The 14,642-nt window shown below is 33.5% G+C and overlaps 1 pseudogene; it reads left to right on the top strand.

Moving 5' to 3' along the window:
- The first annotated feature begins 4,657 nt into the window (after window positions 1-4,657).
- On the top strand, window positions 4,658-11,816 carry LOC123214246 (annotated as a pseudogene).
- The last annotated feature ends 2,826 nt before the right edge of the window (window positions 11,817-14,642 follow it).

Below are 14,642 nucleotides of genomic sequence, written 5' to 3'. Positions count from 1 at the left end.
TTCATAAAGCTAAAAAGAGTGAAACTGTTTCAAGAGGTAGTGTCAGTAACATGCAAAATTAAATAGTAGGTTCACTTAATTAACAAATCAATTCAAGCATAAATGGTAACCAACTCTTTCTCCAAGGTTCAAGTAGAAAGGGAAAGCTTTTCTTTTTTTGCAGCTTAGCTTTACATGCGTTTTGTTTTCAGTCATATAATACTTGGGTCGCATTACATTGTCAAAGTTCCTTTAAAAATTGAGGACTATCAAAGGATACTATGCTGGAAATTTGTAAATTTTATGCTGGAAACTATGCTGGAAATTTGATCACTCTTTTAGCTATCTTCTTGCTAATCCTTTGCCTATTGTCTTGTAATTTGTGCTAGAATCTCTCTCTTTTTCTCCTCTTCTACCTTATTTTCTACATCATTGCTTCTTTTTCATAGGACTTCTAATTTTCTATTATATACTTTATGAATAATAAAGTTTCTCATTTTTTAATTTTTTTTTGTTTAATTTCTAAAATGCTTTTGTGAATTCTTATTTACTAAAAGTTTGTTTTGGTAGATGTTATTAATTGTCTAGGTCAAACACATCTTGGCAATCAATAAGTGATGATGCTTTTGTTTCACTTGTGTAATTGGATTATTTAATAATGCAAAAATATCTTTCTTAAGGACAAATTATATTGAAACAAGTAACATATTGTAATTTATTAACATACTGCACTATTTCCTCTTTTAAATATTGTAATTTATTTGGCCTTATATTAATTGGTAAGTTCTAGCAACACTATCATAACACATCCATCAATAGGGACCCCTTCATATCAAACATAAAAAAACATGACAATTGTTAGATCAATCTTTTTTAATGTCAAATACAAGACTTTTTTGCTCCATTCATATAGTTATGTTGCACTAATTAGTTGCTTAGACTTTTTTACTTCATTATGAAAAACATGACAACTGTTGCATTATTAATATTTCATATTCATATTATCATTGTTAGTCAAAACAGGTCAAATACATGCATTCATTCATAAAGGTTTTATTTGATTATTTATCATGACAACTTTTTGCTTCATAGGTTTGAGTTATTTATCATAGGATCATTAAAAGTTAATTTTTTGTGTATTATATATATTTGCAGTTTATTAAGGCATGGATAAAAGAGATAAGAGTTGGATGAATCTTCCTAGATTTTATGCAGAAAATAGCTAACATCAATATTGAAAATCGCAAAAAACAACATGATATGCACACTACTGGTCCAAAAAGTTTTGCTAGTATCTACCATAATTTGGTAAGTGTTGTAAAATTTGTTATTGATTCACTTGAATTTGAGTTTTAATGTGTTGCTTGTAACTTGTTTTTGTTATTACATCTTAGCAAAATTCCAAGGAGAACAAAGAACCTCCTACCAAAGTTGAAATGTATCTAGTTACTCGGAAAAGAAAAGAAGGACGTGCATATCAAGACGATAACAGTATTAGAGAAAAAATAGTATGTTTAGCATAAAACAAAATTGTTAGAGCAACCTTTTTTTTTTTTTTATTTACAAACATAAGTTATTATAACACTTGCAATTTAACTTTTTTATGGTTTATAGGCTCGAATTGAAGAGTTGCAATCCAGAGGAGAAAGTGGTGAAATGTTGGAAGAAGTTATAACTGAATTGGGGCAAGAACGACCTGGTCGTGTGTTATTAATGGGGAGAGGTGTTACACCAATTGACTTGAGAGGAAAAGGACCATCAAAGGATAACTATAAATTTCCAGAGGAGTGCATTGAATCCATAAAATCAACATTGGAAAAAGAAGTAGAGGAGAAGTTAGAAGCAGAAAGGGCAATAATTGCCCAAATGAAAGAAGAATTAGAAGTTGAGAAGGAAAAAATGACTAAAGAAATTACTGAAATGAAAGAAAAGATGGAAGCTGAAAGTGCAATAATGGCACAACAGATCTTGTCAGTGCTTGTGAATCAAATAGCACAAGTTAACCCAACTATGAATGTGGATGCACTTGGTTCATTGATTACAGGACTTAATTCACTTCAAGGTGGTTCAACTGTACAAAACAACAAAAGGTAAAAATGTTATTTTCTTTAAAAGTAAATATCATTTATTTTATAAAATAATTATGATAAACTTGTTTGACAATTATTTAGACACTTTAATATAATTTTTTTTCCGATTGCAATTTAACTTGTTTTTACTAATGGGAAGTTGTAATGTAATTGTTTTTTCCTCAATTTTGTTGGTTGTTGTAGTGGAATTTGACCATAGTGGATCATATTTACAAGCTTTTAGTTTAGATATAAGGTGGGTTATAGATTTTGTGATATGTGAGCATATAATAGTTTGTTAATTTATATTCTAATATTCGGTTAAATAATAATTTAATGGTTTTTTTTTTTGTTTAAGGATGGTGATTGATGATGCTGGAAAAAGAGTAAACATTTTATGATTACAGAGGAGGCTTGTGATTTAGGCTTCTTTTGAGGCGTCTTTTATTTAAGGACATAAATTCTCTTTATTGATTATGATGAGATATGTTAAATGTGTTTATGTTAAGTACTTATTATACAAATTTGAATTTCTTGACTTTGAATTAAAAATACTTTTGTTACAATACATGACTTTGTGTTATATCCTTTTATTTCTTATTTGATTACTTAGTTTATTATCTTTAGGTTATATATTATTTATTTAAAATAGGTCTAAAGGAAAAATATATATAAAAATACCGTTGCATCATGTACACAAACTGTTGTATTAAATACATACAGCTAATGCAACAACAAATATATAACAGTTACTTAACCATTAAAATTGTTGTCTTTACAATATTACAAATCGTTGCAATAACTAAATAGTTGTTGCTTAAGCATGACACAATCTGTCGTCTAAAATATTTGAAACTGTTGCTTAATGGTTTTTAATAATCGTTGCATTAGCTTAATAACCGTTGCTTAAAAACAATACAATCTGTTACTTAAAGTAGCATATAATCGTCACCTAATCTCTTTAATAATTGTTGCTTTAGTAAAATAGTCGTTGCTTAAAAATGACACAATCCGTTGCTTAAAATAACTTATAGCCGTTGTCTAAAGTTCTTTATAATTGTTGACTTTAGTAATTGAAACTGTTGCATTTGGGACTAAGCAAATCATTAACTTAAATTGCACCAAAACCGTTGCATTTGAATTATTAATGCAACGGTTATTTTTACTGTTGGTTAAAAGGGTATAAACCGTTGCCTTTTACCTAATGCAGCGGAGGCATTTGTGGCGGCTATGATTTTGTTGTCTAAAGTCTAAAGTTACAGTTTTATGGGTTTTTAACAACGAAATTTAATTGTTACATTAGACCTTTTATGGTGTAGTGTAATGACATCGCGAAAAAGGAATAAAATTAATATTAAAAAATGTTATACTAAAAACCTTTTCAATTGGTTGCATAACTACAATCGTAACAAGGACAAGACCAATTGCAATAACAGGTAACTTGTCAAGGTTGCAGTTGCCTTTGAAATGCTAATAAAACTTTTTGATCCAATTTTTATGGGAAGCCATTAAAGTTGACCTTAGGAGATCAATTGTAAATAAAAGAGCGAAGAACATTGAGACTACTTGAAATGTAAACCCTAACCAACTTTCCCTAAAAAACATTACTCACAAAATAAAAACACAACAAAAAGTCAAAAGAACTCACCCTAAAACAAACCTATATAGATAAATGCAAAACTAGACACGTATATTAGAAAACTTTCTCAAGTTGATTAGGGTTTTTGCAAAGGGAAAGAAAATATTTGAAGTTTAATAACCCACTTATGGATTCAATAGCTTCCTTATAAATATTTCAGGAAAATGTAGGAATTAATTAAATTAATATAAGAGATCATGATGACACATGTCACTGATTTATTCTATGGGCATGAAACACAACCCATAAGATATTTTGAGTGTTTGAATCTACTTGATAGAAACACAACTCATATATGACACGGTAAATGCTTAAAACAAACCATCATATTAGCAACCAAAAGATCTTAACTGCCTATATGCCATTCATCCATGAAGAGAGGCGAAGGGTATCTACTAGTACTCCATAAACTAGTAAGCAGTTATTGTGTCATCAAAACTCTTCAACCAAACTCTTGAATATAATGTGGGTGGAGAAGATCAACCACTAGCAAACAGACGGTACACCAACCAGCAACTTGAGAAGGAGACTTGGATAAGGCACAATTTCATCTAAAAAGTACAAACAAGAAGCAAGAATTACTATTCTGCCAGAACTCTCACAATCTCACTAACATTAAGTTGCAATATTTTGTTATATTGGAATTACTTTCAAGTATTTTAACAACTATAACTAAGCATAATTACTCTTATATTATACTGAGATCACAAAAACAGTTATCATACTGTCATACCTAAACAGTTATATGAAATCCCAGTCTCCAATAATTTGTTTTTCTTTGATTATGAAAAATTTAAGGTTACAATATAATTATGGCCTGTGATAACCATTCTAAGGTTATAGCCTGTTGCGAACTTGTTCCCAGTCACAAATAGCCATACTTGTGCTTCCCTTTCTCCACAATTTCTCAAATTTTTGTAAGAAATCAAAACTATCAGCAAATCTCTCACTCACTCACTCACTCTCAAACATGGGGACCATCGATTCTCTCCCATTCATAGACATGTCAACCCTAACCCAGTCTGAACTTCGTACTTCGTCTCTTTGCTCAACCTCCGCTTTTGATCTCAACTGCCTTGACGACCTCGTCATTCTCATCGTTGATCATTCCCTATTCAACGAAAACGCCGACTCCCGAAAACAAACCTTCTCTTGTCCTACTAACACCACCTACCACCACCACCACCATCTCCGCCACCGCATGGCCGGTCTTCTCCCCTCTTCTAAACAACTACCCTAATCATCTTCTCTTCCTCCTCATCTCGACCCTGAACATTTAGAAAACCGTTCCATTCTTAACTCCCTTCGGAAATCCCTTCCCTAAAGCCCTCACTTTAACGATGTCGTGTCTTTGTTCAGCTTTTCGAGAGAAAAGGATCAGATTTTCAGAAAAAGAAACAAGGGAAGGAAGCCAAAAACAAAAGTTAAATCATTGGAGGAGAATTTGGAAATTGTCAACAAGAATGGAGGGGTGGTGGATATTGTGGCATTAGGGAGTTTGGAGGATCCTTATGGGGAAGAATTGAGGAGAAGAACTGAAGGAATGATTGGGAGTGAAGAGGAATTGTTAAGTTTTATGTGGGATTTGGGTGGACAGTGGTGTAGTTGAAGGAAGAAGAGGAAGATTGTTGATGCTAATTTGCTCGGTGATATTTTGCCTGTTGGTTGGAAGCTCTTGCTTGGCCTTAGAAGGAGAGAGGGCGGCGCCTCTATTTATTGTCGCCGATATATAAGGTTATGCTTTTCGTTTACTTGTTATTTTCTTAACTTCTTTATGATTAAGTGTATTGTGTGCAATATTGAGATTGTTATTTGTATATGTTGTTAGTTATAGCCAATACATACATTTTTATATATGTTTTTAAGTTAAATAAGAACTTTCAAAGTGGGTTTCTTAAGATCATTATGCTTGTTCATGCGTTGTACGTAATCATGTGCTTCTGATGTTACAGCTTACAATATTAATCTACGTATGGTGTGTTTATTCATTGTATGGGGATGTTAGTCCAAGTCTCTCTTTTTTTTATTGGGAGAAATTAAGATGTTAGTCCAAGTCATCCACTTTGAACTTCTAAAAGAATTTCCAAGTTATTCTCTTTGAAATGCATTATCGTTTGCTCTTGCCTTTTAATTCACTGTAACTGTGCTTGCATGCAATAACATGTTCCCTTGAGGCTTTGGTTGTTCTTTTTTGGAAAAAAATGAAAACAAAGACTCATAATATAGTTCATGTCCAATTGATTCATTGACCAAGGAAATAATTTTTCAAAAGAGATTCATAACCTATGAAATTGTTCTGAACACCAACATTTTGTTTAGTATAAGCTTGAGAAATGTGGCAGTCTGCTAAGACTGTCCTCAGAATTTGGCTCCACATCACTAGAATGATTATCGATTTTAGTACAAACACACTGAATTCCATCTTCAATTTTAATTATATATTCACACATAGTCTCCTTTCACTTTTGGGAAGTTTGATCCTTGGGATTGGAGTTATTAAATCTTATAGAACATGATGAGTTAATTGTTTGGGGAAGTTTCATAAGGCTAGGGGATATCTTGGGTGGTTGAAAGTTTTGACAAGGTAGTTTTAGGGTTGAGCTTGTCTCAGTGGGAATCTCTTCAAGTTTTATACCTAATCTATTGGGTGGTGGAGAGATGAAACAAAGATGTGTCTGATGGTGATAAGTTTATCTAATTTGCTATTAGATTGGGAAGTTTCAAATCTTGTTTCACATGCTTAGGGATCATACACCATGGATGCTTGCCAAGCTTTATGATATTATGCCACGGATCAATTATACAAACTTCAATATTAGCAAAATAACCATAGAACAGTAAGTTAAAAACAAATAACTAATAGATATGTTGCCTGTTGATGTTAATGATCTCTGATGATGTGCCAAATGACTGATAAAGCAAGACTGAAGCAGAGAAGATGTTGGAAGACTGTCCCATGTTGTAATAGATCACAGGAGAAGTCCTATTGTGGTGGTGGCGGCCTGGTTTTATCCACTGCATAGTGATGGAGAAAAGAGGCCAGAGCAATGAGTTTCAGCTATGCATCATGGTGCTATGCAGTGTATTTTGGGATGGTGCTCTTTGGGGAAATTGACAGATTGACTGGAGAGGAAACTAGTGGTGATAGCACACATGGTAACTGAAGCCTTCGTATGAAGAGGATGGGTTGTGATTTTATTTTTTTTTCTTTTTCTTTTGTAGACAATGGGGTTGAGTTGGTAATGTGCTTGGACTAACAATTTAGGGTTAGGGTGTGAAACTGGGACTGAACCAGGCGTAATATTTGTAAAGCTTTCTGATTGAATCAGAATTAGAGCAGGACTTACTTTGAACCGCAGAATCAGAAAGGGCAGAAAATCTACAAGAACTTGAAAAAAGACAGGGAACACTAGAGGAGAAAACCAAAATTCACGTTGAATAATTTATCATGTCTGTCAAAATTATCTACTTAGTCTCCTACTACTAGGAGAGCAAGACCTTAATATTTAAATAAAGTGAAACCTCCCTTTGAAATAATAAACTCTAACATAGAACATAGGAAAGTAGAATTTATTCCAAATAAATCAAGGCTGTCCTACTTCACGTCAGGTGATTGAAGCAGCATTCCTAATGCCCTTTGGAAGTCTAAAAATAGTGGTTGAGATGTTGGCTTTAATTAGTGTGTGAAGATGGAGGGGGTTTAATGGGTCAATTAATGCACCTTTGCTTATTCTTCGTGTATGGTTACATGTTTTAGAGGACTCTAATATGAAATGTGGAGAGGTCTCTTGTCTGTTCGACTTTGCAGATGATAATTTATTTACTCTTATCCCATGCTTGTGTGTTTTTATGCTGGCCTTACCCATTCTCTTATTTTTGCAGCCCTGGTGGACAACATTTTCTATCATGCGGGGAAGTTTCTGAATATTTGCAATCCTATTTTGGACTTCATGATGCTCACCTGTCAATAGATCATGGGGCTGACATTGTTCAGAAAGATTATAGAGTTGCTTCTGGAAATGTAAGAAAATATTTGCGAAGCAGTTTTGTCTATTTAGCTTTAATTCGATTTGATATATGTCATCCAGCAGCATGCAGGTGCTACCCAGTTGGATAATGAACAAAGGCAGTCTAATGATCAGGAGAAGGAAGTAACATTATTGGGTATTGACAATCTTGCGGAGGTTCAAATACAGGACCTTTTTGAATGCCATAAATGTGACATGACATTTGATGAGAAGGATACATATTTACAACACCTTTTGTCATTTCATCAGAGGACTACAAGGAGGTACAGACTTGGTTCTTCAGTTGGGGATGGTGTTATAATAAAAGATGGGAAATTTGAATGCCAGTTCTGTCATAAGGTATTCCATGAAAGACGTCGATACAATGGTCATGTAGGGATTCATGTGAGGAATTATGTGAGGGGAATAGAAGATACCCCTGGTCGGTCGATTCTTCAGAAAAGAATTGAGTCTCCTGCTAGGGAGGAGTTTCCTACAAGGATCTCTAAAATGGATGCTTTGATAGAAATTGCTCAAAATTCTATTCTTGAAACGTCCTCTGCTAGGTCTACTGCCATACCTGTTGCTTCCATTTCTGACCATGAACTGAACTCTGACTCTGCTTTCAGCGAACCCGACATGGATGATAGAAATATGGACAAAGAATCATATCAACAAATTAGCAAGCCAAAGATTACTGATGAAAAGATGGAGGCTGATGATGTTGATGCTGGCAATGTTATGGATGTTAAGATACATTCCTGCGTGGATTTTGCAAGTGACCTAACTACTGCTGAGCAAAATGGTTATTCCTGTGAAAAATTTTGTGTGAAAGATGGTCTGTCATTCATCGCTGATGAAATTGACAAGTCTGTCGGGTCGCACACTGACTGCATCTAGTGATTTGAATGTTGAACCTATCGAGAGTAATGAGAATTTGGTTTGCACTAATGCAGTTGAGCACAAGGAGCTAAATGAAGTGAATAACAATAATGATATTGGGTTACAAAGTGATTTTGGGAGCAAACATGGAAGTTCTGAGTTGCCAAGTTTGAAAGATAATTTAGTTCAGTATGGAGATTCCGAGTCTTTGATTTCCTTGTTGCAACCATCAGGTGGTCTTCCACATCAAACACTATCTCAAATAAGGTATTGTGATATTGTTATCATTAGTATTCTTTTTTTGTTTTCATGGTTTAATTATGATTAATTTGAAAAGGGTTTCTGAATTTTCCAATGCTCATATAAGATGATCATTAGCTCTTTGCATTTACATGGTTAGATCTAAATTCAATAGGCTTCTGAAGAAGAACTTGTACATTTTGTTATCTTTGCCATTAGCAACAGAAGTGAGGGATGGATATTGCCTCAACATATTTATTTAGGAAGATTCCCAACCATGTTTTATTTAAATTTAAAATGTTGACAAGCTGTCAACTTTGCTATTTTTTCCTGTTTTTCTTCTGTTTCAATTTCACCAATACAACAATAATGTTATATATTCCAACTCTTATATTAAATATTTTTGTATTTCTCATAAAGAAATATGTATAGGGGTGGATATGAACCATGTCGAGCTCAAAAACCCCTTGGCTCAATTTCAATTTGAATAGAAAATGATTTGGTTTGAGTTCGTTGAACAAAAAATAAAAGTGGTTTAAGTTTGACTTGAATAAAAAATGATTTGGTTCAATTTAGTTTGAGTTCGGCTCAAATTAATGGTTTAAATTCATGACTTGATTCGGTTTGAATTCATGGTTCAAGTTCGTGTTTCATTGACAAAATAATGTCGTTTTATCCAAATAGTAGACAATTAATTATGAGTCATAAATTTAAACTAAATCGAGCAACAAATTTGAATCAATAATTTAAACTATGAATTTGAGTTGACTGAACCATGAATTTGAATTAAAAATTTGAATTGAACTTAAGCAGAATCAAATTAAACATCTTCAACCTCGAGTTTGTCTTAGTTTCAAAAGCAAGATGAATCTTCAAACTCATTCGGTTCGAATTTGAATTAAACAATGTCGAACTAAGCTGAACCAAAGCCAAGTTGGCTCAATTCAGATCCAGCCCTAGTCTTATTACGTTAGCCTATCATTCTACTTGTCAGCTTTATGTAGGAATACACATGATTTGTGTGAGTAAATTGGGCATAAACCTTACGAGTATTAGAGTTATTTTATGGCAATCCTGTCTCTCTTTCCCTTTCAGATTTTCATGTCAGGTCATCATGCTTTGAGTACATCAAGAAGCATACAATTATTTTGTACAATTCTGTAAAGTTTTTCACTTTATAATAGCAATAATTACTATTTTACGGTAATAGCCAAATGACAATAAAATTATAAAAGAAATTCCCGGAGTACAACTTCAAGACTAGTGAGAAAACACGAAATAAATTCTAGAGGGGGAGATGAAACTAATTGATTTTCTTTTGTGCATTTCTTGGTTGTTGTTGCAAACTGAATTGAAGGAATAAAGAAAAATGACTTTTGGAATGAAGACGAAACATTAATGAAAGGCGTGTATTACTATAGCCCCATGACAACGTTATTTAACAATAATGTAGTTCTTATGTAGCAAATTGAGAAGAGAGGAAAGTTCCGTGTAATGAGAGAAGTGAAAGGGTGTTGAGTTGTGCTGGCAACAACCCCTCGTAAGTATGGGAATTATTGTAGAAGTTTGTAGAAAGGAAATAGATGAAATTCATAACTCGCCTCCTGAAATGGTCTTCTCTGATATTCTTCTTGCTCTGCTGAATTTTTAGGTTTTTAAATCTCTGAATCAATTTTCCGCTTCTTGTTCTTCTTTTCATAGATGTGAATTTAGAATATTGTTTTCTTATTTTATTCAAAGAGCAAAATATTACAATATATACAATTATAGGGAAGATATAGAAAGAAATAAATCAAATCAAATCTCTAAAATTTATATTCTATCCTAATATGGTCTGATAGCTTTTATAATATAACAAAATACAACTCAACAATAAATATTATTTCAGTCCACATAAGCTGCATGTGCCATCTATTGTCATGTTTGAATCCTTTCAATTTGAAACTGACTCCCTATTTTTTAAACTTCCTGTTCTTGAACAATGTATTTGGCATTATATCCTATTAGTGGTTTTTGAATCAGCTATTTGCTTAAATCGTCTTTGATGAAATAAAATACACATGTTTACATTGGAGTTCAATGGCTGATTGCAATTTTATAGGTGTATTTAAAAAGCTCTGTATGTAATTGAACTTCTTGCTTGCTTGTGTTAAGTCTTATGTTCCACATCGTGGGGATAATGGAGTTCTAGGGTTCTTGTTGCTTTCTTCTCATTAACGTGCTAGTAATTTTTGTGATAAAAATGATTATTTGTACTCAAATATAATTGAATGTTGTGCAAAATAATTTGATGTTTCTTATATCCATTGCCAGGGGGAAGGCGAAGTTTGTAGGGTCGAGTCGAGGTTTTCAAAACTGGACCGAGATAAAAACCGTTTTAAATACTGGTTTCGGTTAGACCGATTGAACTGTTTGAACCGGTCAGTTGAACCGTTTGAACCGGTCAAATTACAATGTAGTCATAAAATTTGAGGAGATGAGGTTTGATGATATAGAAGCTCTGCAATTCAATTTTGGGACAGGACAAGAATCTTTTTCGCTGGCGGAGGTGCCAATACATATGGCGAGTAATGGTGGAATGGAAGGGTCATATGGTTCCTCAGTTCCGGTTGGATCAGAAGTAGTGTTAAATATGGCAAGCCGACAACTTACTACATGTGTTTGGTGCGGAATGGAATTTAGTAATGAGGGTGTTGATTCTGAGTTGCAATCAGATTCTGTTGGTTACATGTGTCCAACCTGCAAGGCCAAAGATTCTGGGTAGCTTAATGAACCGGGCAGTGCTTAGCCCATGAAATTCAGTATGCTTTCCATTTTTAGCAATTTTTTTCATTTATAGTTGGAAGATAAGTCAATTTGTGAGATTTTTATTAATTATTAAATTTCTAAGATTATTGAAACCTAATGAACTACTTTGTTAAATTATTGTATACAGTTTACGTGCGAAGTGTCGGTCATTTTCAACGGAAACGTCTAATAAAACTAAAAGTTTTTGCCAAACGCAAAGTGCAGCATGATGGGTCAATTAAACCTAAATGGGAAGGCCTATGTTAGACGGTCCAGGTGTTGCGATCTGTAACATATCATTTGAAGCAATTAGATGTAACAAAAGTCCCACGAGCTATGAGCTTGGAATACTTAGGAAAACATTATCAACAACAAGTTGAGAAACTCAATATTACGTCTTTTTTTTTTGGTTTCTCAGAAAGCGATTAAAAAACTAGGGGGTACACATGGAGCATATTAACAAGGCAATCAAACATGTAGATTGATCAAGACAAGCAAATAAGGCAAGCAACATGAACAAAATATTAACAAATATTCACATCAAACTGTTGTGAAATCAAAATTTTATTAACATGGAGGGTTACAAATACAATGTCTGCTATGACAAAAAAACAAATATTAATCACTACAGCCTGGTTGCGAAGGCAAAAGGGGACCTTGAGGAGAAGGCTCCTTGAGGGCTTCTTCAAAAAGGACTCTGGACTTCATAATTGAACCAGAACCCTACAAGGAACATAAACTACCTTAAGAACAAATCCTAATTTTTCCTAAAATCCTTCCTCTGTCCCCTACTTAACTTCATTGATCTCTCTTGAAGCACAATCCCACTCCAAGATGAGAATACTTGAGCCCAAGATTCTCGTACTATAGTGCATAAACAATGCAGCTCACCAAATTTGATACCCCCTCTTAGACACTAGACTCAAAGTCCACTTAATTTTGTCATTGCCTTATTGCTTGTTCAAAATCTTTCTTTTGTTTTGACGTCTCAAGAGTCTTCTCCTCCAATTTGAGATAAAGATTTTTAACTATTCTCTCATAGCTTAGTGAAGACTTTCAATAGTTACCACATGATCCAATGATAATCATCGCGTGATTATGTTCCATAACTCTAGTCACAGTAGCTTGTGAACTTTCTTCTACAACCTAAAGCTTTTCCTTTGTGGCTTGTAACCTCTGACAGTGACTCCTTGAGTTGAGCAACCTCTTCTTGATTGTCACATTGAAGAAGAGTGAGAAACAAATTATAAAAGATAGTTGTTTGATTGAGAACTTGAAAGAAAGGAAACAAGGAATAAACAACTGTGCAACACAAAAAGAAAGCAAAGGAGGGAAAGAGCATTTACGACACATGTAATGTAGTAATTGATTAGTAGGACCTTGCCCCTACTCGAGATCCCACCATGTTGCAATAAATACCTCATTAAATAATAAGAATGTCAATGGAGTTTATCTGGTTATGCAAAAAAGGTATAGGCTTGTCCATTATTGGAAACCATCAAGGGAAGATTTCTATGTGGCTTTTTCCTACCTGTAACTTCCCCTTCCTTTTTCTTGCTCCTATCATTAACAAAAGGATGTTTCTGTCTTGCCAGCTAGACTACAAAGAGAGAATTGACCCGTTAGGGTGATAACTCATCCTAAGATTCATAAAATTGGGCTAAAAGGAAGTTAGCGATTGCAAGGACATATTTGCAAAAGAAATCATCATATTATTCATAGTTAGATAAACTGAGACAACAATTAAGAGAATCAAAACTTGGTTAGGTTTTCAAGGCACTGAAAATTGGCAAGGATAGTAGAAGATGAAACAAAAATTTTTGAAACCCAAATAACCTAGGGCAAATCTCATTCTAGGAATAATGATTCATGAATGATGAATAAAACATTCAAAGAAAGTTCAAGAACCATATAAATGCATTGGACAACTCTTTCAGTCTTTACATGGCACGAATATCACATTTTAATCCATATAAAGGAGGAACCTTGGTGTATTCATAAAGCATAAATGGAAGGTGGCTCTATATGCCAAAAAACAACTAGGAATTCACTATATAGAGAGGATAGGTATTTGAGTGTGTAAAAATAGGTGTACTTAAAATTGAAAACACAATGGTATTTATATAGAAAAGACTTATACACCCAATAATTACAATCCATATGAAGCACGAAATTTTTGGGAGCTAGAGTTTCAGTCAAACCCATATATGATTTGAACATTATCCAATTAAAGTAAATCCTAATCCAATGGATATTGTAGTCACTTTAGACTTTCAGTTTTATTCAAATACCTCACGATTATTAGAGTTTAAATTAACACATGATTCCAATAGATTATTTAAACAAGAGTTTGGTTCAAAACATGATTTCTCATGTGTTTGAGTTCAAACCAAACTTGAGTCATCCAAACCCTTAATTCAAAATTTGAACTGCATTTGACTCAAATAATCCAATTCCTTTGGAATTTGATCAACTCTTATTATGTGTGACTTATAGACTATCTATTAAGTTGATAGTATTCAGATTTAGGTTGAATCCAAACATTAACCAAGATTAGTCTCTAGCAAGGCATCATGACCACTTGATCAACAGAGCCTTCAATTATCTCCAACCACTTACAAAATGTTCTGATTTCCACAACATTTACTTTTAAAGGCAAGAAGCCTATGACTAGAGATATGCCAGTTCAACTCCTACACAAGGATCTTGGGCGAATAAAGTTAAAGATATAAACTCTAGCATGAGGCTTATTTTAGATTCTGTAAAGCTTATAGTTTCAAATAACAAACTTCATATTCTAGATGATGTGATTAATGATAACATTACTGACATAAATAGTTGAATTGCGGGGTTCCTTCTTAGGTATAATATGTTGTTTTATGCAGTTCGATCTATAACTAAAATAGTATATTTTGGACTTAAGAATTTATTGTCAACAAACACTGGTGTTTTGATATTTAGGTTTTGAGATGAGTAAGGTATCTATTTAATCTTAGAGAATGGGCCTTGGATATTTAGGGTCAAAACAATCATTCTCTA

The sequence above is a fragment of the Mangifera indica genome, chromosome 4, assembly GCF_011075055.1.
Source record: "Mangifera indica cultivar Alphonso chromosome 4, CATAS_Mindica_2.1, whole genome shotgun sequence".
Lineage (NCBI taxonomy): Eukaryota > Viridiplantae > Streptophyta > Magnoliopsida > Sapindales > Anacardiaceae > Mangifera > Mangifera indica.
The sequence above is the reverse complement of the archived record's forward strand: the minus strand, read 5'-3'. Positions and strand labels throughout refer to the sequence as shown.